The following is a 21686-nucleotide window of genomic DNA, read 5'->3' as shown; positions in this document are numbered from 1 at the left end:
TTAATGGGTGACGTGTATGTGTGCATGCGCAGATGTATTGCAATGTGTTGCATTCCAAAGTCTGTGAGAAACTGTAGTTAGTGTATTGACTTTAACAGGGACACGTTAAAAATATGTAAGTAGGTAGGAAGTGCAGGATAAGCCTGGAATTGGATTGAATAATGTAAAGCATTGATTCTTATCATAAGACTTCAGATTTTCATGGATAAGAATAAACCCCTTCCCTCTTTTCATGCACATGATCAGAGATGACCAGTGCCTGCCGATAGCATGTGTGGCGGGGGGGATGGGGGGCAGAGTGAGGCCAGCCGGCTTCAGCAGTGTTCTTGAGCATGCTCAGTAGAAGCCAAGCAGCAAATTGGGACGGGGGGCACATGACTGCACATGCCCCATCCCCCATGCATCACCTCTGTATGTTTTCTGTGCTGTTCGTGCTAACGCTATTTCCTCTAGCCAATGCACCTGTGTCATCATACCATTCAAGCAGGGTACCTGACACATTATCTGATTGCTGCTTTGTGTCCCACAAGAGATCCCAGATATAGGTCTCTTCAACTTTTCCTTCTCCAAGAATTTGTCTCTTGTTCTTTGCCAGCTGCTCCTGCAAGCCCTCTATCTTCCCATATGCTTCTCTTGCTGGCTCATTCTTAGCAGCAGGCTCCATTTCTAATGATCCTATGAGCCCTTCCACTAGCCAATCTTCCTCCCAGACTGGCCTGTAGATTTTCTTCATCACACAACTATAGTCACCAATTCCGTGGGTGCTCTGGGACTGGAGCACCCATGGGGAAAAAATGGTGGGTGTTGAGCACCCACCGGCAGCCCACCTACCAGAACCTCCCTCTCCCCCAGCGCCTCCTGCTCGCTGGCGGGCTCCACCGATCAGTGCCTCCCCCTCCCTCCCAGCACCTCCTGCATGCCACAGATCAGCTGCTTCATGACATCAGGAGGTTCTGGGGGGGTGGGGAGGAGTGAGGGTGCAGCACGCTTGCGGGAGGGGGCAGAACTGGGCAGGGAAGAAGCAGGGCAAGGGCTGGGGAAAGAGGTGGAGTTGGGGCAGGCCTTGGGCGGAGCCAGAGGGGAGCACCCCTCGGCAGATTAGAAACTCAGCGCCTGTGCACAGAACAGTAAATGCTTGGTATGCCTGATAGCCAGTCCTGGTTTCCAGTCCAGCTGGGGAAGTGCCTGGTTTAGCCAAACCTCTCGTATACATGCTTTGTTGATCATGTTAAGGGCAATCTGAACCACATTCCTAATTAAATGCCATGTGGTGTAGGTGTACAGGCAAAAATTATTCATTTGGAAAACTCCAACACATCTAAATAGTTGGATGTACATATCACAAAACTACATTTGCTGCATCTTATGTGACTATTAACAGGAAAAAAGTTTGTTTGCATCAAGAGTAGAAATGAACATGCTAGTTCAGATAAAATGTTAATAGTATTCGACCTTAAACCAAACGCAACAGCTCAACATCCTTCCAGACCCTGACTATGGAGCACAGGAGACATTATTAAAACTGACTAGCATAAGATGAAAAGACAGAACCAAGGATAAAGTGCTCTCCATATTCTCCAGTGTAATATTACTAAACATAGTGGCTGTAGTGGATAGGGTGAGGGAGATGTGTTTCAGGAATAGATTTGTCCAAGCAATAGGAATTTGAAATGAAAGAATTGGCCCTGGTGTTGGGGAGGGAAAAGAACATCCAAACTTATTGTATCTGATGTTCAGAATATTTTGATGGAAACTAATCTACTTTGAATGTATTATATTTATCTGAGTCTATCTATCCATCCATCCATCTATCTGTAGCAAAGTGTGTCAGGGCAAGATATTGGAGCAGACAGAACAAATGAATCAGTGGTGGTAAGATAGTGTTTTATACTTTGTTCATATTTACGGAAATAACTATGATGGTGCATGGAAGGCATTCTGATAACTAAAGAACAGAGGTAAAAACATTGCAGCATATGTATAAACCTGTCTTGAAGGAAGAACCTAAGCAGACTGCCCATCTTAAAGGAATCAGGATGTGACAGAATGTGAGGGGAAATGGCATAATTGAATAATATATTCTTTTTGTTTAAAATAAGAGGGTGCTGGGTGTAAAGAGAGAGAACAAACTGCTTATATTTAGGCAACTTGTATCATTGATCAGTAATTGTCTGCACTGTATTCATACCTGAATGGCACTTGTGACCGGGTGCCTGGAATGGACTGAGAATGCCACCTCAGGGCAGACTGCAAGAAACAGAGCAGATAATCCCCACAACTGGTGGCTTATTCTATAATTAGATTCACCAAACTAGCAGCAAACGAGCTTCTGTAGCACCACACCTGTTAACAAGAAGCCTAACACAGTCCCCTTTAAGCATTCCAGCCCTTGGCTCCCATCCAGAAAAATAGGTCTATTATAGTGAGAGGTTACTGAAAACCCAGTTCACCATACATGAGGTTCTACTAATCCCAAAGGATCAGACACTTACCCCCACATCAATATGTATCTCAGATATTACCCAAATATCATGCTGTCAGCCAATCCTTCGTAAACTAACTAAAGTTACATTATAAAGAATAAAATAGAGTTATGAATGGTTAATAGATCATATACATACAAATGATTGTGAAATCCTTAAATCAGGTGTGTAGCAGTGATAGACTAGACTGCTGGTTTGCAAAAGTCACCCTGGTAACTTCCAAAAGATTGAAAGATCCTCAGTCCATTGTTCAAAATACTCCTTTTAATTGTAAATCCACAATCCAGAGAATTGGAGCAGGAATGAGGCAAAATGGAGATCTCTCAGGTGTCTTTTATATCCTCTGCCATGTGCTTGGAAATTTACTGTCCCAAACAAAGTCCATAGCCCCTGTGTATGGAAAGTAACTGACAAAGATGGAGTCCGAGGTCAGATGTCCACATCACAAGCCCTTAAATGTTTTGCATTGGCTCCTTGTTGTCCAAGGTGTCCTCAGGAAGAGCTATCTGGAGAGTTAATTTTTAATGGTCCATCAAGCTTGAATAGTTCATTCACAATGGGTTGGCGAGACCTTGTGGGTGTCACACCAAGAACGAACACATTTAAGATACAAATACCTTGCTAATATTCAGAACTTCAGATACAGTGATGATGCACGGTTTTAACCAGGATAATCATACTTGATAAATTGTAACTTTTCCATTGATACCTTACATGATACATTTTATATCAAAGTTAGTGCAGTTGTGCAACAATGATACAAATGGTTAACTTCCTTTTCACACGGCATCACAGCACTTTCTAGTGTATTTCCCACATTGGTCTATGTTAGGATTAGACTTTGATTTCCATGATCAGTACCTCCAGTAAGGTCTGTGATTAGGTGAGACTAGTTCTGGAAGAATTGCAACTTCTGCCAGTGCAGCATGAAAATGTAACTCAAACAATGAATGCAACAGTCATTCTGACTAACGGGATAGTTTCCTAATCTTTGTTGAGCTTTTGGTTTTCAGCTGATTGCCAGTTTCATCTAATTTTTTCCATAGTTTTTTCTTTCTTTCATTAGAGCCATTTGCTATTTCCCTACCTCTTTGGCCATCTCTGCCCTGTATTATTTTTTTCCTATGCATGTTTTCATTTTATTCATTTCCATATTTCTTCCTTTTATGCTATTCTTATTTTCTGTTTCTCTCTTTGGCTTCTTTTTACTCATTTTTCAATAAGTAGTGCTTATTTCTTTCGCTTTTTGTTGCTCTCTTTCTCTTTTGTCTATATTCCTCTTTGTCCATTTTCTCCTCTTTCTCCCCTTTCTGTTTTTCTTTCTTCTCATCCTTATCTCTTTTTCTTCTTCAGCCCCCCTTTCTTCTTTCCCTTGTTTTTTCTCCCCAGTTTGATATTGCCCTGTTTTTTCTCACTGTCTTGCCATCAGGTAAATTATTGCTGATACACAGTTCCCATCTCCCACAAGACATCATGTAAAAATACTATATGAATAGTTGCTTTCCTGATATCCCCACCAGGTGTATATCCCTTCCTTAATACATATAAGTGAGATACATAAAGCTTACCAGATCTGAAATGATGATGAGTGCTGATCTTAGGGGGAGGTCTGGGATTATCTAGTACTAGAAATTTTTAATTAACTGAGAGTAGAAATGATACTTTTCTGCTTTAACACAGGGATTTTTATAAGATCGGAGAAAAAAATCTCAAATAGTCTAGTACTCATTTAATTTAAAATCTTACACAGAGTCTACTTTGTACATTTTATTAGCTTGCATGCAAAAACTTGTCCTGCTTCTTGTGTAGTCATATATACCAGCACAAACTGAATGCACAGGGTGTGAAAAAATGCTATCAAAGCACAGTTTTAATACCATTCAAAATGAAGTGGTCAATGAACACCTCTGCATTCATAGGTCAAAGGAGAGTTAGTGGGTTACAGATTGTTGTAATGAGACATAAAACCAGTGTCTCCAGTGTGTCCACAATTTTTGGTGTCTAGCAGAGTCATGAATATAAGCTCCAAGGCTCATCTTTTGAAAATGTTCTGCCAATTTCCTATCATGACATGGACTGATAGGTCAGATATGGAGTGATCACTTTGTGAAAAGTTTTAATCTACAAGTGATAGGGTGTTTTTAGCTTTTATCATTTTTTCTGTGAGTTCTTTTGAAAGCATAGTGATTGCCTCATGTCACCCACATAGTTGTGTGGGGCATTTGATGCATTGGATGAGGCGCCCCACGTCTTGTGTTAGGCATGTACAGGACCCATGGATCTTGAAAGTAGTGTTGTGTTGGGGGAGGGGAGTGGTATTAATCATTTTAACAGGTTTTGCAACTGCTGTTATGGCAGACCCTGGCGCTACTTTGAGTTAGCGGGTTCTGGTCTGTGGGAAACTTCTTATGATGAATTTGGTGAGGGGGGGTGTTTGGAGGCCAAAAGAGGGGGCTCAGGAAAGATTTCTTTCAGGATGTGGTCCCCATCAAGTAGAGGTTATAATTATGAGTTGTGGTAGGTGACAACTAGGAGTATGCAGTCAGTGGGTCTGTTCCACACACACACCCCCGCCCGACCCCGTATTAAAGCAGGTTCTCTTGATGCAATCTACTTCTCTAGTGGAGTGTCCTTGTTTGGTGAAGGTGGTGTTAAGTTTGTTAAGGTGTGTATCCTGAACTTTCTCCTTGGAGCATATTCTGTGGTATCTGAGTGACTCCCTGTAGATAACAAATTTCTTGTTATGTCGAGGGTAGGTTCCTGTATCTGTGAAGGTAAATGTGATCCATGAGTTTCTAGTATACAGTTGCCTGTAGGGTTCCATTGTTGAAGCTGATCATGGTGTCCAGGAAGTTGAAGCTGGAGTTGTAGACATTTTAACTAATTTTTTCATTAATTCACCTCTGCCATATTTTGTACCTCTCATATATTTGCTTCCTGCCGACACATGTGCAATGGAGTACAACTGGCAAAAATGTTTGCAGAAAGTGGGCTTTAAATGCAACCAATCCTGGCTCTGCAATATTATACCATGTTATTTACTCAATCAGAGCTAACTAACACTGCTCAGATATTGAATTCTCACAGAGTACTGTTCATCATCAATCCATGGTGTTAAAACAATGTGCAAATAATTAGTTTCATACTTTTGAATAATGAGTACACTTGTGAAAAAATGCAATTTGCTTACAGACATTCTCTGAGCAGAAAAAAGAGGCTAAATTATTTGAATAAACTATTTGTTAAGAATCCCTCAATCAGCTCTAAAATTCAGATTCTGTGCGCATCCAACAGACATGGGCAATTAGAATGTAAAGGCAGCATGCTCAGCACCCTACAAGAGGAAATGCTTTGCATGTCTGTCTTCAGTCCATGGTTTAGGAACAGGACTGATGAGATCTGGAGGGAGCTCCTTCTAGCCCTCCTTGGCTTCGAAAGATAGTTGGTCTGATACAGGGTAAAAAGTGAATCCTCTGGGTTAAAAAAAGAGAGAGAGAGATTTTAGAGTATCACCTGGGGATCATGGGGGGAAACACAACCCAGACTACAAGGATCCTGATAGGTAGTTTTGATTTCCATTAAGATTATTTCCCCATCCCTTATTAAGTGTGAAGATCATAATGAAGTACTTGTAATAAGCCCAACTATATATCAACAGGAACATGCTGGAAATTGTGATGCAAACTCAAAAAGTAGCTTTAAAGGAATATTGTCAAGTTGTTTCGGCACAAAATTTAGGTTTACTAAATTAAAATTAATTGTAATAGTTTTGAGGGTGTTTTTAATTGAATGAAAATAATTGTAGACATTTATCTATTCCGTAAAATAGTACCATGTGGTTTCAGTGCCAATATATGAAACTGAATAGGCTAAGTGAAGAGCAGATAACAAATTAGAGCTAATATGTGCCTAATCCTGCATTTATGTGCAAAGAGGGAGAGGGAGTGAAGGCAGCATTGTGCCCAATTCCCACATATGTTCTCACCTCTTGTGCTCCCAATGTGCAAGATTACAGAGAACTCTTGTTCCAACAGCAATGTTAGACTCCCTCAGAGGGTGCACGGAAGGTTACAGTAAGAGTTTGACTGGTCAGCTGGGAGAATATGCTGCATTTTATTAAAGCGTTACAATGCTGGAGTGTAGACACTTGATACAGTGACAGAAAGGGTTCTTCCATCGCTGTAGCAAATCCACCCCTCTGAGAGGCAGTAGCTAGGTCGACAGAGTTCTTCCATCAGCCTAGCAGCATCTACACTGGGGCTTAGGTCAGCTTAACTGCATCTTTCAGGGGTTTGAATTTTTCACACCCCTGACAGACATAGTTAGGCCACCCTTAGCTTTTGGTGTAGAGCAGGCCTCAGTCACAGAGACTTTCTTAGGCACCATACATGCAGGAGCTGTTGGAAGTGCAGTAGGCTTTTGCACATACCATACTGTGGGCAGTGGCTTAAAGCCACAGTCTAACCTTTAGGTTCTGAGTGCTATTTACACCCTGTTGATGAGTCCTTTATTGAGCCCTGTAATAAATATTTTTTAAATAAATAGCATTGTAATAAAATATATTAAAATAGCATCTTCAATGTACTTCACAAATATTAACTGACTGATCCTGTCAATACTTTGTGTGAGGTAAATACTATAAATCCCATTTTGCAAACTGAGTAACTGACATACAGAGATTTTAAAGGCCATGGTAGAAATCCTGGCCTCATTGATATCAATGGCAAAATTCCCCACTGACTTCAATGGAGCTAGCATTTCACACCAAATAGTCGAAGAAGGTGACCTGAAGTCTTCACTTACTTATGGCCAACCACGTATAATTGAGCTACTTGCCTTCTGATTGGTTAGAGCTGCAATGTCATGAGCACATAACCCAGCCAACATGGTTGTTGGCCACCAAGGGAAATAAAAAAAAAATCAGTTTGATCCTTTTCATTGGCCTTCACTGCAGAGGATGTGAGGTTTCCACACCTGAGCCATTCTTTTTCAGTGACAAATCTGAGGAACTGTCCCCAGTTGAAATGTCCGTGAAGGGAGGTATTGGAACAAATTAACCCAGCGGTTCTGAGGAACTCAAATATGAAATTGCAGAACTACTAACTATGGTATGTAACCTATCACTTAAATCAGCTTCTGTACCACACGACTGCAGGATAGCTAATGTGACGCCAATTTGTAAAAAGGCTCCAAATGCCATCCGAGAAATTATAGGAGGCAAATTGTTTGAAACAATAGCAAAGAAAAGAATTATAAGAGACAGATGAAAACAATTTGGGGGGAGGAGTCAATATGGCCTTTGTAAAGGGAAATCATGCCTCACAAATCTATTAGAATTCTTTGAGGGAGTCGTCAAACTTGTGGACAAGAGGGATCCACTGGATATAGTGTACATGGACTTTCTGAAAGCCTTTGACAAGGTCCCTCACCAAAGGCACTTAAGCAAAGTAAGCAGTCCTGCATTAAGAAGGAAGGTCCTCTCATGGATCAGTAACTGGTTAAAAGACAGGAAACAAAAGGGAGGAATGGTCAGTTGTCAGAAGAGAGAGGAGTAAATACTGGTGTCTCCCAGACATATGTACTGGGACCAGTGCTGTTCAACATATTCATAAAAGATCTGGAAAAAGGGGTAAACGGTAAAGTGGCAAATTTGCAAATGATACAAAATTACTGACAATAGTTAAGTCCAAAGCAGACTGCAAAGAGGTACAAAGGGATCTCACAAAACTGGGTGCCTGGGCAACAAAATAGCAGATGAAATTCAGTGTTGATCAATGCAAAGTAATGCATATTGGAAAACATAATTCCAACTATACATACAAAATTATGGGGTCTAAATTAGCTGTTACCACTCAAGAAAGAAATCTTGGAGTCACTGCGGGTAGTTTCCTGAAAATATCTACTCAATGTACAGCGGAAGTCAAAAAAGCTAACAAAATGTTGGGAATCATTAGAAAAGGGATAGATAATTGTGTGCAATTCTGGTCGCTGCGTCTCAAAAAATATATATTAAAATGGAAAATATACAAAGAAGGGCAACAAAAATGATTAGGGGTATGGAACAAGTTCCATATGAAGAGAGATTAAATGCATCTGTTTTAGGCATCTGTGTGTATGACTTTGCTGAAAAATATATGTTTCAGTGTAAGCAGCATATGTGTTGAAAGTTTATTAAAAGTGGATAGGTGGAGGCAATGCAACATTGTGTAAAGCAAATTTTTATTCCCCTATAGGAGGGAGACTACATCTCATACATCCACATATAGAAGGTGATATTTTTATTTTTCATCAGGAAATAAATCTTTTTTATCTTTTGTCTTTCTGCATAGAGTTGCTACTCTGATTGTTTATCATTTCAGTAAAATCATTGTCATTTGTTTTTCATAATACCTTCAGCTTGTGAATCTGTCTGTATATGACCAAGAATTGGCAGGGCGCCGGGGAAGAGGGGGCGGCAAGTGGGGCAATTTGCCCCAGGCCCTGGGCCCCACAGGGGCCCCCACGAGAATATAGTATTCTGTAGTACTGCAACTTTTTTTTATGGAAGGGGCCCCAAAATTGCTTTTCCCCAGGCCCCCTGAATCCTCTGGGTGGCCCTGAGAATTGGAGGTAACTATCCTGGGCCAGAATTCTGGTGCAGCTCTGATCATTGTAATCAAAGAATCATCAAAACCCAACTCCTTTTCAACCTAGGCTATTCGCTATTTTAGCAAACGCAAGTTTCACCTTCCCTGCAGAGGGAGATTTTGATCCTCTTTGAAATTTAAATTTCCCATTTAGTTTTAGTGGTAAAGATGCTGCTATTGTATATTCTATGGAATTGGAACTTCTGCCAAAACTACAATTTCCATGGCTCTTGAATGGACTGTTAATCATTTAATTGATTATGCGACTTGGCCTCTATAGTGATCTAGATGTACCCTTTTGTTCTTATTCATTTCTGTTAGCTTGAAACTCAGTTTTACTGAACATTTTTTTGTCCATGTAGTTTTCAATTTATAGTACACACACTGACTAAAGGCCAATTTTTAACAATTCAAAGAGAGGAGGGGAAACATAACTATCCGAATGTGGGATTAAATTACCTTGACAGTGAATTACATTTCACAAATTGAAAGGATTCCTGGGTAAATCAGGAGTAAGTCCTCATTGTTCTTGTGGAATGTTTGGGAGAGTAAATGAAAGAAGTATAGAATAATGCAACAGTAATTATCATCAGGACATCATATTAGTAGAGAAGGATATTGATCAGATTAATGTCGGGTAGCCATATTAATGACATGATGCTCTGTATGACGAATTTTGGTTTCTCAAAAGTATAAGTACTTAGAGATTATTTGCAATGCAATATACATTCATTACAGCAGTCTGTTACTCTTATTTACTTCCTTTTTTTGCTGGCATGTTGCCCTATTTAAAGACTTATTATAAAGAACCGTACAGAACAGTAATTTGTCTTTTCCAACATTCTCCTTTGAGGGTATATATAAACACACACATACAAAACATTAAAGAAAAGTTTACTTTAAAATAATGTTAATATTATAAAATCAAGCACTGAAAAGTATAGAAATATCAGAACATTAAGGTTGCCTATGCAATCTTAATTCTGCACATTGGTGCATAATCATTCTGATGGTCTTTACTTTCATAGTACTTTACCCACAAGATCTGTGTCTCATTCAGAGTGTACGATAAATGGTGCTCCGGGAATGAGGCAACTGTTCAATATTTTACCTACATCATTCAGTGTATAGTCCCATACCTTATTTATTGCATAACATCCAAATCGTGCACTGAACATGGAATTGTTCATTCCCTATGAGCTTTAATGTGGTTCTCATTTTCATAATATCTGAGCACTACAGAAATATTAATGACTTTATCTCTACAACTACCCTCTGGAAAAGGAATGTATTTGAATCCCCATTTTACAAATGAAGAACTAAAGCACTGAAAAATTGAAGCCATAAACTGCAAAAGTGCCAATAATTTTGATTACCAAAACTGAGACACAGGGCTTGATTTTTCAGATCACTTAATATTTTTAGATTGTTTTTATATGTTCAAAGCACTGTACAGACATAAATTAATTCATCATCTCAGAATTAAGGGGTAGGTGAGTAAATGTGATCCCATTTTACAGATGTGAAAATAGAGACAGAACAGCAAAGCAACTAGCTTAAGGCCACACACTGAGTGAGGAACTCAGGACCTCTTGACTCCCAATCTTGTGGGGTTTTTTTTTCCCCACCAGACCACACTGCTTGGGCCAGATATGCTGAGCTGCCACTGACTTCATTTGCATTTATGCGTGCTCAGGACTTCTTAAAATCAGGGTCCAGATGCCTCAAGGTAGTGACCTAGAAAATGAGGAACACCCAATTATTGACCACCTGTGAAAATGTTGCTAAGTCAGGAGCACTGAAACTGAGCTTTCTCCCCAGGCTGCCTGACTGCCTACGCAGCCAACTGCCCAGGGAGTCAGGCAGCCAGGGGAGTTGAGCAGGCTAGACAGCCATCTGCATGGGGATTTGGGGCAGTAAGAGAGCTGATTGCCGAGGGAGCCCACGGAGCCAGCTGTTCATGGAGTCAAGCAGCCTGAGGTGGTGTGGGAGCCTGGGAGCCAAGGCTCCCTGGCAGTCCTCCAAGTAGGCTGCTGCGGAGCTGGTAGCCTGGAAGACCAGGTTAACCGGGAGCTTGTGGGGGACCAACTTCCAAGATCACCAACTGTCAGGCTCACAAGGATCCCTGGGAGTTTTCACTGAAGTATTCCTGATGATAGTCAACCTTTCCTGGCAAAATTGAAATTTTCCTGCAGATAATTTTGATTTTACTGAAATTTAATTTTGCATCGGAAAATAATTGATGGAAAATCACAACTGACTCTATTTGCAACCTTAATAATGTCTTTTTTGTCTGTAATTACCTAGGTTTTGAAAAAACAAACTTGAACAAAAATTCCACAATGTGCCATCATACTGACATGATCATCAGGGTTGAAACCTTTAGAACTACAGCACAAATCTCTGCCACTTGAACTATTGAAGTAACTGATAGTATTAGTGTAATGTTTCCCTCTGGTGTTATCTGGACCAGTGGTCTGCTAGGTCACTCCAATCCTTGACTCTGGGAGCCTGCTCTGCTGTAAGAACCCCCACTCCTGGGCTGTTCACGCACAACGTCTGGCATGTAAGCTGCTCCCAGGTCCTTGCAAGTGAATTACACTAGCCAATATCTCTGATCCCAGACACAACCCTAGGAACCTCTGTCTTGCAGTGTGCGGTTATGCCCACTGGATGCTGCAAGCTTATATAAGTTTGTCAACTTAACAAAGAAATTGATATGTACCAGGCTTGTTCTCCCAAGGGGAGCCTCTGACACACTTCAAACCAAAAGCACGGCTTCAGGTAGAATAAACAAACAGATTTATTAACTATAAGGATAAATTTTAAGTGATTATAAGTCAAAGCATAACAAGTCAGAGTGGTTACCAAAAGAAAAGAAAATATAAGCATGCAGTCAAAACTCTCAACCCTGTTAGACTGGGCAGCAACTAGATTAAGCAATTTTTCTCACCCCACTGGATACTGCAGTCCTTAATATACAGGTTTGTTCCTTAAACCTGGGCCAATCTCCTGTGTTGGAGTCTTGTCTTTTTCTCAGTATCCTGGTTGCTTGCAGCATAGGTGGAGGCAGGAGAAGGGCCCAGTATGTGTCCACTCTGCCTGTTTTATACCCTCAGTCCATGTTCTTGCAGAACATAAGTCCAGGCATGTCTGTGGGGCATTGCTGAGTCTCCCCAAGCAATGTTGAGCAATTCCCCTGGTGTGGCGTCATGCACACCATCGCATTGTAGGTCCCTTGCTGGACAATCGCTGTTGATGGGTTGATTGACAACCTGCCCGGTTGTCAATCTTGCTGGCTACCTTCCTTGCTGTTGCCTCTGGGGGAGCTAATGTCTGGCTGATTCCCCAACTTACAGCATGTTTTAGTGACAACCATACAACACAATTTGCATAACTTCATATGCATTAATGATACACACATATGGATAGAGAAATGACTTTCAGCAGATCATGACCTTTCCCTGATACCTTCCAAGGCATGCTTTATATGTAAGATCACGATTATATGAAAATGGGAATATAGGAGTTACAGTATGCTCCCCCAAGGTATAGGGAATGTCACAAATAGTATGTTGTCACACCTGTGTGAACCAGCAATAGAGGGTAATGCAACCCTTTGCCAGTGAGTTTCAGAGATGTTTGCTGACAGTAGGGGACTGGTGAGACTCAGGAGTCTTAGTTCCATTCCAGGCTCTGGAGGGGAATGTGCTCTGACTTTTCTGCCTGTTCCCCCCCACAGGTTTGATACCTTTTTTCCCTGTCCCACCCAACCTGGCCCCATTCCAGTATTGTCTCTTCCTGACCATAGCTCCTCCTCCCATTCTCCTCACTTAACTAGTCCTAGTCTTCATTTCCCAGGCTTCTCATCCCAGTCCCAATCTACTTTCCATCTCAGTCCCACTTTCTGGCCCCCTCTCCCATCCTATCCTGTCCAGCCAATTCCAGTTCTCCCACAGCTAGCTTCTCATCTGATCTGAGTCTCCCTCTACTCTGGTCTCCAGTCACCTCTGCCCTGCCTACATTCTTCATCACCACTGACTCCCCAATCCAATCTCCCCAACTGGGATTTCTGTGCAGTCTCATTGTCCCCTTTACCCTGGGTCTTTATCCCTGTCTCTTTGTACAGCCAGTCCCAGCTCTGCCCCTTCCATTCTAGCTCCTTATCAGATCTGGCTTCCCTCCCCCTATTGGTTCTCATTCCTAATGTGGAGCATGCTTTTACTGCAAACAAATGTCACTGAGGCTCAGCATGCCCATTGAGAATTGTAAAGATAGAGCATACTCACACCAGATGGAATACTCAGACTTTAGCAGATGTCCTCTAAATGCTCTATCAATCGTGCAAAAAATGATTTTCAGAGACTTATAACTTGTCAAAACTCTGAATGAATTATTTGGAGGCAGTAAAAGGCACTTCCCTGACAAATTTCAAGTCCCTACTCCAAAGCACGAAGGTGCTAGAGCTTCTCAAAGAAATAATTATGAGATTGTAAGTAACAATAACAAAACAATATATTTTCCCCCATCTTTCTCAGAAACATTGCGGGTTTTTTTGTGAGCCTTTTCTGTGGACCCTTAATCTAAGAAACACCAAAAACTGAAGCAGAGAACTCTCTTGCAAAATTTCAGGCCAAAAGTTTAAAGTTGGGAGGCAAACTTTTTTGTGGGATGGATAATTTTATGTCTTTCTGAAGGCATGTTAAATTCTATATCATGTCAGTACAGGCATTTTAAGTTACAGTTTATCTGCTTTGGGGTTAAGGAACACTTTTTTCTAGTCCATAGGCAGGGTTGGGCCTAGACCAAATGGCACCCCGGGCGAGGAGCTTCTTTGGCGCGCCACCCCCCTTCTCCCTCCATTTGTTACATTTTTGAATACCTTATTTTTTTATTTCATTTGTAGCTCATTTCACAACTTGGATGCACAATTTGCATGCATGATTTATACCTGTCATATAAGATGATAAATTTGCATGCTAGGATCTGTATTTATTCATGCCATTTATAAGCAAATAAAAAATAATTGTATCCTCTAAGCTTATAGAAACTTTTTAATTTTAAGAATAACTGAAATGTAATAATATTAAGAATTTTAACTGTGCACTAACATTGGGTGGACCAGTATTAAATAGTGTTACAGAATGGTAACCCTTAGAATGGTAACCCTAGTCCTTTAGTTCAAAAGGTTGCATGTCTCTCCTTTGCCCTCACATACTGAAGCACAGTGTCAGAGAGATCCAAAGACTGGCCAATGGCATTTTCAGACGATAAAATAGCAAGCAATGTCAGTCCTTCATCAGCCATTGTCGATCAAGGATATATCAAGGAGCAGCCTTGAGCTTCAAAAAGCTGCTCTTCCCATGTGTGACTGTGACCATAGGCGTGAACAGAATCCTCAAAGCTATCCACAAATTAGGAAAAGTGTCTTTCAGCTCTGCATCATGAATGAATTGGAGAACTTGGAGTGAAGAATACTTCCTGTGTTGCAAAATGTGACGGATGTTGTCCAATTTGACATAGAGGTCTTTATCATTGACATCTGAACATTCCCCATGTGTCAACATCCATGAACGTCCAAACAATTGCTCAAGAGTGTGTTTCTGTCTACCACCAGCTTCCTAAGGTCATGCAGAAACACCCAGGTCTTTTCATGGTGCTTCATTTGTCCAAACCTTTCTTTGATAGATACTCGGGCAGCATAAAGGAGCAAGCAAAAAACCTTCCTCTTGAATTTTTGTTTTCTTCCAAGCTTCCCATCACCTCATCTCTGCCCTTGTAAGCAAACTGTCTCTTCTTCTAATGTATACAGGTTTCCTTGAAGACAGGCTCAACTTCTAAGTTTTCTGCCATTTCTTTAGCAGCAATGATAGCATTTTCAAATCCATTGTCTCTGTAGGCCACCACAAAATCAAAGCAGCTTCTCATCAAAGTAGTAGCAGTCATGATGCCCCCGAAGAAGCCTTCAGGAGCTTAGTATAGGAAGCAAAAAGCTCAAGTGCCATCTAATTGGCAGCTAGGGGCTTCATCGGGGGCATCTTTTATTTTCTACAGGGGAAAACAGACGGTATTAGGGAAAGCAAAAATCTATGTTTTGCAGTCTTACAAAGTCATGAAACATTGTATGTTAAGCATGGCAAAAGAAGTAACAGTATTTCTTTTATATTGTTGTGTAGATAGGGATTCAATAGATATCTCTGGCATTTCATTAAACACGTCCTTTATTGGTCGCTACTTACACTCTTCAAGTCGTAAAACACAAGTACACTTTCACAATTACACAGCAAAACAAGGTACACAATATTGCAGCTGGGCTCTCATTTCGTTCTTATATCTCACTGGCTGTAGGGTGATGCTCGCCCCTTATAAACTCATGAGGGCATAGCAGAAAACCTTCTAGGAGGATCGAGGAAAATGTAGTTTTCAGAAAGTCTGGAAGATTCCACACGATTCTACAAAGGTCCAGACATTCTAGGAGGTTAGTAAAAAATGAATCCACATATGGAATACCTGAAACATTTAACTTCAAACATTCTATTTTCCCTTTTGTTGTTAACAAAAACAGCACTGGACCCCAATGCCCCCCAAGCCTGGCACCCCAGGTGGTCGCCTGAGTCACCTACTCCTAAATCCAGCCCTGTCTCTAGGCTATGCATTCTGCTTCCATAAGTTTTTAACCTGAGCAAGACATCCTTGCCATTTCAGAGTTTACAGTTTTAACAATAGGGTTCAGAATGCTAATCAAATGTGGGCAGAATAATATTGTCACAGCGTTTTAAAATGAGTTCTTGCCATGCCATATTCAGAAAAGTGTATTTATACAGTAAAAGCAGCAAAAAGTCCTGTGGCACCTTATAGACTAACGGACGTATTGGAGCATGAGCTTTTGTGGGTGAATACATGCATCCAACGAAGTGGGTATTCACCCACGAAAGCTCATGCTCCAATACATCTGTTAGTCTATAAGGTGCCACAGGACTCTTTGCTGCTTTTACAGATCCAGACTAACACGGCTACTCCTCTGGTATTTATACAGTGTACACTGTAAAACTAGTACAGTAATTTTCAGTACATCTCTTGAATAGAAGTGAATGCTGTCCTCTTGCATTAGGAAACCAGGACAGGTTGTAACTTCTAAAACAGTGGGATAAACAGAGAGGTACTCTTTAATACAGGCTAAAACTGCATCTTGGCCTGCCACTGGCCTGGTATTTTTTGTATGAATATTTTTGAGAAAGTGCTTCCCAGTAGGGGACCATCTGGGACAAACCAAACAGGAAGGAGATGTTTCAGGATGGTCACTTAACACTATCACTGGTCACAGGTTCCCAGACAGAAGAAATGCTTGTGTCCAAAATCAGTTGGACCTGCATGGTAATAAGCAGTTGGTATACATGGGGTAGTGTACTTGGGTCCCAGTCTGAGGATAAGTCTACACTCTAGCCATAAGCCATGATTTGAAGCTTGTGTAGATATACTTGCCATAGCTGTATACTAGCTAGCTTGCTAAAAATAGCAGTGAGGACTCCTCAGTGCAGCCTTCAGCACAGGCTACGCAAGCCTACCTGACCCCCTCAGTCGACACTTGTTTGTGCAGCCTGTTATGAAGCCTCCTCTGTTGCATCCTCACTGCTATTTTTAGTGAGCTAGCTAGAGTACAGTGAGTGCAGACATATCTACACAAGCTGTAAATCACACTTCTGGCAGCAGTGTAGACGTACCTTAAAAGTGGAAGGACTGCAAGATGTTACCTGAGAAGGAGGCTATAAGAGAGACTGGAAAGGGGACAGAGGTGCAGCTAGCCCCCTAACTGACAATGCTAGTTGATCCCAAAAGTACGGGGCAAGAAGAAGCTAAATTCAGGCTGATTGGGGAGTATCAGATAGACACTCACAAATCAGGTGTCTGGCATCTTTCATTTGGTAATAGTTTGTGTTGTAGCTTCTTTTCACTTAAATGCTGCCTATTTATTCAAAAACATTCTGTGTTTTCCAACTTTGTATTCACTGATCTGGTTACACAACCTCTTGTGGTATTAACTGAGAGGAATAAATAAATATCCCATTTGATCCCGCCCTCTTAATGATTACTTATTATTGTTGTTATTTAACATTTATAGTGCAGTTGTGTCTAGAGGCTTCCTCCAAGTTGGAGCCTCGCTGTGCTAGGTGCTGTACAAACATGTATATTAAATTACAATCTTTGCCATAAACAGCTCACAGTCTGTGTTCATTCATGTTCATTAGGCATTTCTTTTGCATCAGTAAGATTGTTGCCAGGCACAAGGCATACCTTGTGGGGAAAGACTCCTTAGTTCATGCATTTTGGACTGAGAATCCGGAGTTGTGTATGTTCCAGACACACAGACGTAGTTCACTGTCTTCTTCTTAGATGTTGAAGACTGGTTCACTTCTTCAGGACAGTCTGTATGAAATCTCCAATCTGAAAGCACAGAGATTATAGTATAACAAAGGAGAGAGAGAGAGAGAGAGAAAAGTTAGATTAAAACAAAATCAGTGCTATGCATTAAATTGTGTAAAACCTAGCCTAGATAGTATAGGTACCCTTCTTGTTAGCTACAGAAAAAGAAGCAAAACCAGACATTTCTAGAGACAGTGGCCAATGCTGGGTGCTTCTGTTCATTCCCTCTGAAGCACCTGGCATTGGCCACTGTCAGAAGACAGGATAGTGGGCCAGATTGACCTTTGGTCTGACCCAGTATGGCCATTCTTACATTCTTATGAGAATGCATCCACTGTGGTCAAGCTTATCCCTTCCTCCCCTCTCACTCTTTATGCTTTTAGGATGTCAAGGATGTGATGTGTAGTCTCAGGTGTTACGTATCATTTCTGACTTTGCCGCCCATCCCTAGTGTCCCAATCTTGTAGTCTGTGACCATATTTGATATTTAAGGTGTGACCAAACTCATCGTCTTACCTGCCATGCGGGTTGAGGTTAGTGTTTCAGCAGTGCATTGACTGATTAGGTGTACTTTCTGAAGGAGAAGTGGAAAAGTCTCCGTCCTCTCATAAAGTAACTGTTGTCCCCTGTGAAATCTAACAGTTTGATTTCTTAAACCATAGCATTTTAAATACCTTTTTAACCTGGCCTGCATCTTAGCCAGGCAAAAGATGTCAAGATTACGGAATCCTGATTTGTATGACATTGGAGACGTAGCCCTGAATCCAGCTCTGTTTGCCTTTTAGAGAGAAGGGTTTTCTTGTCATTCCCTCATACCTTTATTCAGTTGTGTATGCCGCGTTAATTGTTGTCAGATTAACACTGGTCAAGCACAAAATTTTGCAGTCTCCCTCATCTAAAAAGTCTAAATGTAAATCCTGTTCTTTCATCACCAGCTCAGTCAATAAGAGAGTCATGCACAATATGGCTGCTGAAAGGCAGGGACAAATACAGTTTTTCTTCCCTCCTGCCACTGTGCCCTCACATACCTACACTGCTGTCAATAATCTCCACAGTTGACATTTTGTGTGTGTGTGTGTGTGTGTGTGTGTGTGTGTGTGTGTGTGTGTGTGTGTGTGTGTGTGTGTGAAAATACAACCGGTGCTGAACATAATGTTTGATTGATAGCCTCCAAATCTATGCTAGAAAAATCTTAATGTGTAAACAATTTTACAGACTATTAACTGAGATTTAAACAGACACTCTTATGAAGCTATGCTTGTGCTAAATGAAAGTTGAAGGTCTAAAGCAGGCTTTACACTGATGTAGTAGAGTTATGTACATTAATTTGGGGCAGTAGGCATTGGCTACTCTGGCACCTAGCACAGCTGTATTGACATGTCCAGAGAGAACATTTGTGCTTTCTCTTTCCCTGGACCCAAAGAAACATGTTGTATGGGGTCCACCTTGTATGCTGGAAAGGAGGTGAAAAATGAAGGAACACAAGAATCGCCACACACAAAAAAATAAAAATAAAAACTTTGTCAGAAATCCTTTGTTTCCTTCTTCGTAAAATGAGTGCTGTTTTAAAGAATAAGCCAGCAGAGGGTGTATTCGCGTATTTACACAAAGCTGACTGTGTGCTGCCCCTTGGCTGTGTTATTTACACATTTCGTACATTCACACAGTAATGTTACTGTTTACAGATGCTGTACTTTACTGTCTTTCTCAAATTCAGGCAGGGTCTGGCTTGCCAGAGATGATTTTTTTTTTGACAACCATACAACTAACAGATGTTTGTTGTTGGCTCCATGTCTACATTCTTTGAAAGCTGGAGAATTAAATTGCTGACATTCAGACAACACTAATTCACATATCCAGGGAGCCTAATTTGCTGTCCCTGAGATCCTGATTCCTGGTGTTCGTAGGTTTAAAAACCGTTTCAATGACACAATATGAGAATGGGCTGGGGAGCTGCAATAGTGTGCTCCTGCTACACATAATCACATTCTATAAACATCTGCGTCATTACTCGTGTGACTCATCTTTAAGCTGTATACAGCTGTGTTTCCAGTTTCAATTAACAGTCCTTTAATTGCATATCCATCTCATGTTACTAATTTAGTTAATGTATTCATAATTAAAGAGTATTCTATTTTCTACCAAGGTTTATCAAGCTCGGAACATCATAAAAAGAAATATTTTAAGACCTCATCGCTGAGGGATTTTGTTTCTTATAATCACATCAGAACAAAATGTCATTCACGTACCTAGAGGATGAAGTTGAATTACTTAGGGACATTTCTTTTTTTATTAGAATTAAATGAGAAACCTTTGGAAATGATGTGCTTTGTGTTTAAAAGGAAATGGTAGTACTATGCTCTTTTCTCTCCCAGTTTTGCCCTCCACACACACAGAATCTGATGTAATTATTTATGGTTTAGATTTATATTACAGTTTTTAATATCCCAGAAGAAAAATTGACTATAAAGAACAAAGATTCATCTGAAGCATGAATTATCCTCTCAGCTATACATTTGTCCAGCAACAGTTGTGATTTAGGGTACAATATTTTTAAAGGAATTTGGGGGTAACAAAAATCTACCTTAATGAGACACACTGACTGGAAAATAAAGGCTGGCTTAATTATATTATCAATTAAAGTAATTGTTTGACCTATTTTCAAAAATATATTCTCTACACAAATGTAAGTGAACGTGCATTCGACAGTCATTAAAAACCCTAGATGCCTAAGCTTCTCCAATGACCCACAAGCTAATGCAATCCTATTGCACAGCATTTTACAAGATTTGTCTGCAACTGTTCAGTGAATTGCAAATATATATGCATTGCCCCCTCCACTGCCCTCTCATACTCCCTGGGGAGATAATTTTATCCCAGAGAATTTCAGTGATTCAAAGGGAACCAATATTTAAAAGTTCTCTTTTTTTTTTTCTGGCTTCCTCCTGATCTTGGCAATGGTGCAGAATGTTTAATAAGAGATGGTATTGAAACTGTATGTAACTATGTGGGATTTTTACATAGTTATTTCATGTTCTGGAAGTGAAAAGAAGGAGAAATACAAAAGGTCACTCTTTGGCAATTGCTTGAGACAAATATTACCTCAGTGTCTCACAGCAACTGCACCTATATTCCCCTTCGTGAACCCTTGAGGGCACCCATGGTAGGATCCCAGCTCCTCAGCTGTTACCTCTCTTGCGCAGAGACCCATGTCTCTCTCTCTCCTGACCAGGGTTTTTCCAGGCTGCACAGTTCCCTGCCTATATTCATATCCCAGCAAGCCAGACTGCCTACACAGACCATTGTTATGCTTTACTTTTTCTCCAAAGTTTATGAATGGCGTAATTGCCAGCTACAAGTAATTGCAGTTCCAAGTTAGGTAAGGTGAGCATTACAGAGAGAAACATATTTTAAAAAATGAAAGGATACATATGCATGTTAAAATGCTTAGCAGAGGTCACCCCAACTCCAGCCTCCAGCTCTGGTAGGAGTCAGTCCATCAAAATGCACAACTGGATTGTTCTTGTGGATGTAAGTTCATAACTGTCTCAAATTCAGAACCCAAACAGCCAGCTGAGTAGTTCATCCATTTCTTTATACAGCTTTTGCCTTTGATGTCCACATTTATCTAACCTACTCTGAAATATCTCCAGAGATGGAGATTCCGCAACCTCCCTAGGCAATTTATTCCAGTGTTTAACCACCCTGACAGTTAGGAACTTTTTCCTAATGTCCAACCTAAACCTCCCTTGCTGCAGGTTAAGCCCATTGCTTCTTGTTCTGTCCTTAGGGCTGGTCCACACTAAGAAGTGGGGTCGAACTAGGGTACGCAAATTCAGCTACGTGAATAGCGTAGCTGAATTCGAAGTACCCTAGTTCGAACTACTCACCCGTCCAGACGCCGCGGAATCGAAGTCCGCGGCTCCAAGGTCAACTCCGCCATCGCCTTTTGCAGTGGTGGAGTACCGGAGTCGACTGCGGCGCTTCCGGAGTTCGAACTATCGCGTCCAGATTAGACGCGATAGTTCGAACTCCGAGAAGTCGAACTCACCGCGTTGACCCGGCTCGTAAGTGTAGACTAGCCCTTAGAGGCTAAAGTGAACAAGTTTTCTCCCTCCTCCTCATGACCCCCTTTTAGATACCTGAAAACTGCTAT

At 40.9% G+C, this 21686-nt stretch overlaps 1 protein-coding gene across 28 annotated transcripts in view; it reads left to right on the top strand.

The window, feature by feature from the left end:
• The window catches only part of DMD (dystrophin), a 2035724-nt gene that overhangs the window by 1799057 nt on the left and 214981 nt on the right, over window positions 1-21686 (top strand). The gene's annotated exons all lie outside the window — the stretch shown is intronic.

Source organism: Mauremys reevesii, linkage group 1 (assembly GCF_016161935.1).
Source record: "Mauremys reevesii isolate NIE-2019 linkage group 1, ASM1616193v1, whole genome shotgun sequence".
NCBI lineage: Eukaryota > Metazoa > Chordata > Testudines > Geoemydidae > Mauremys > Mauremys reevesii.
This window is presented reverse-complemented; position numbering and strand designations above follow the sequence as displayed.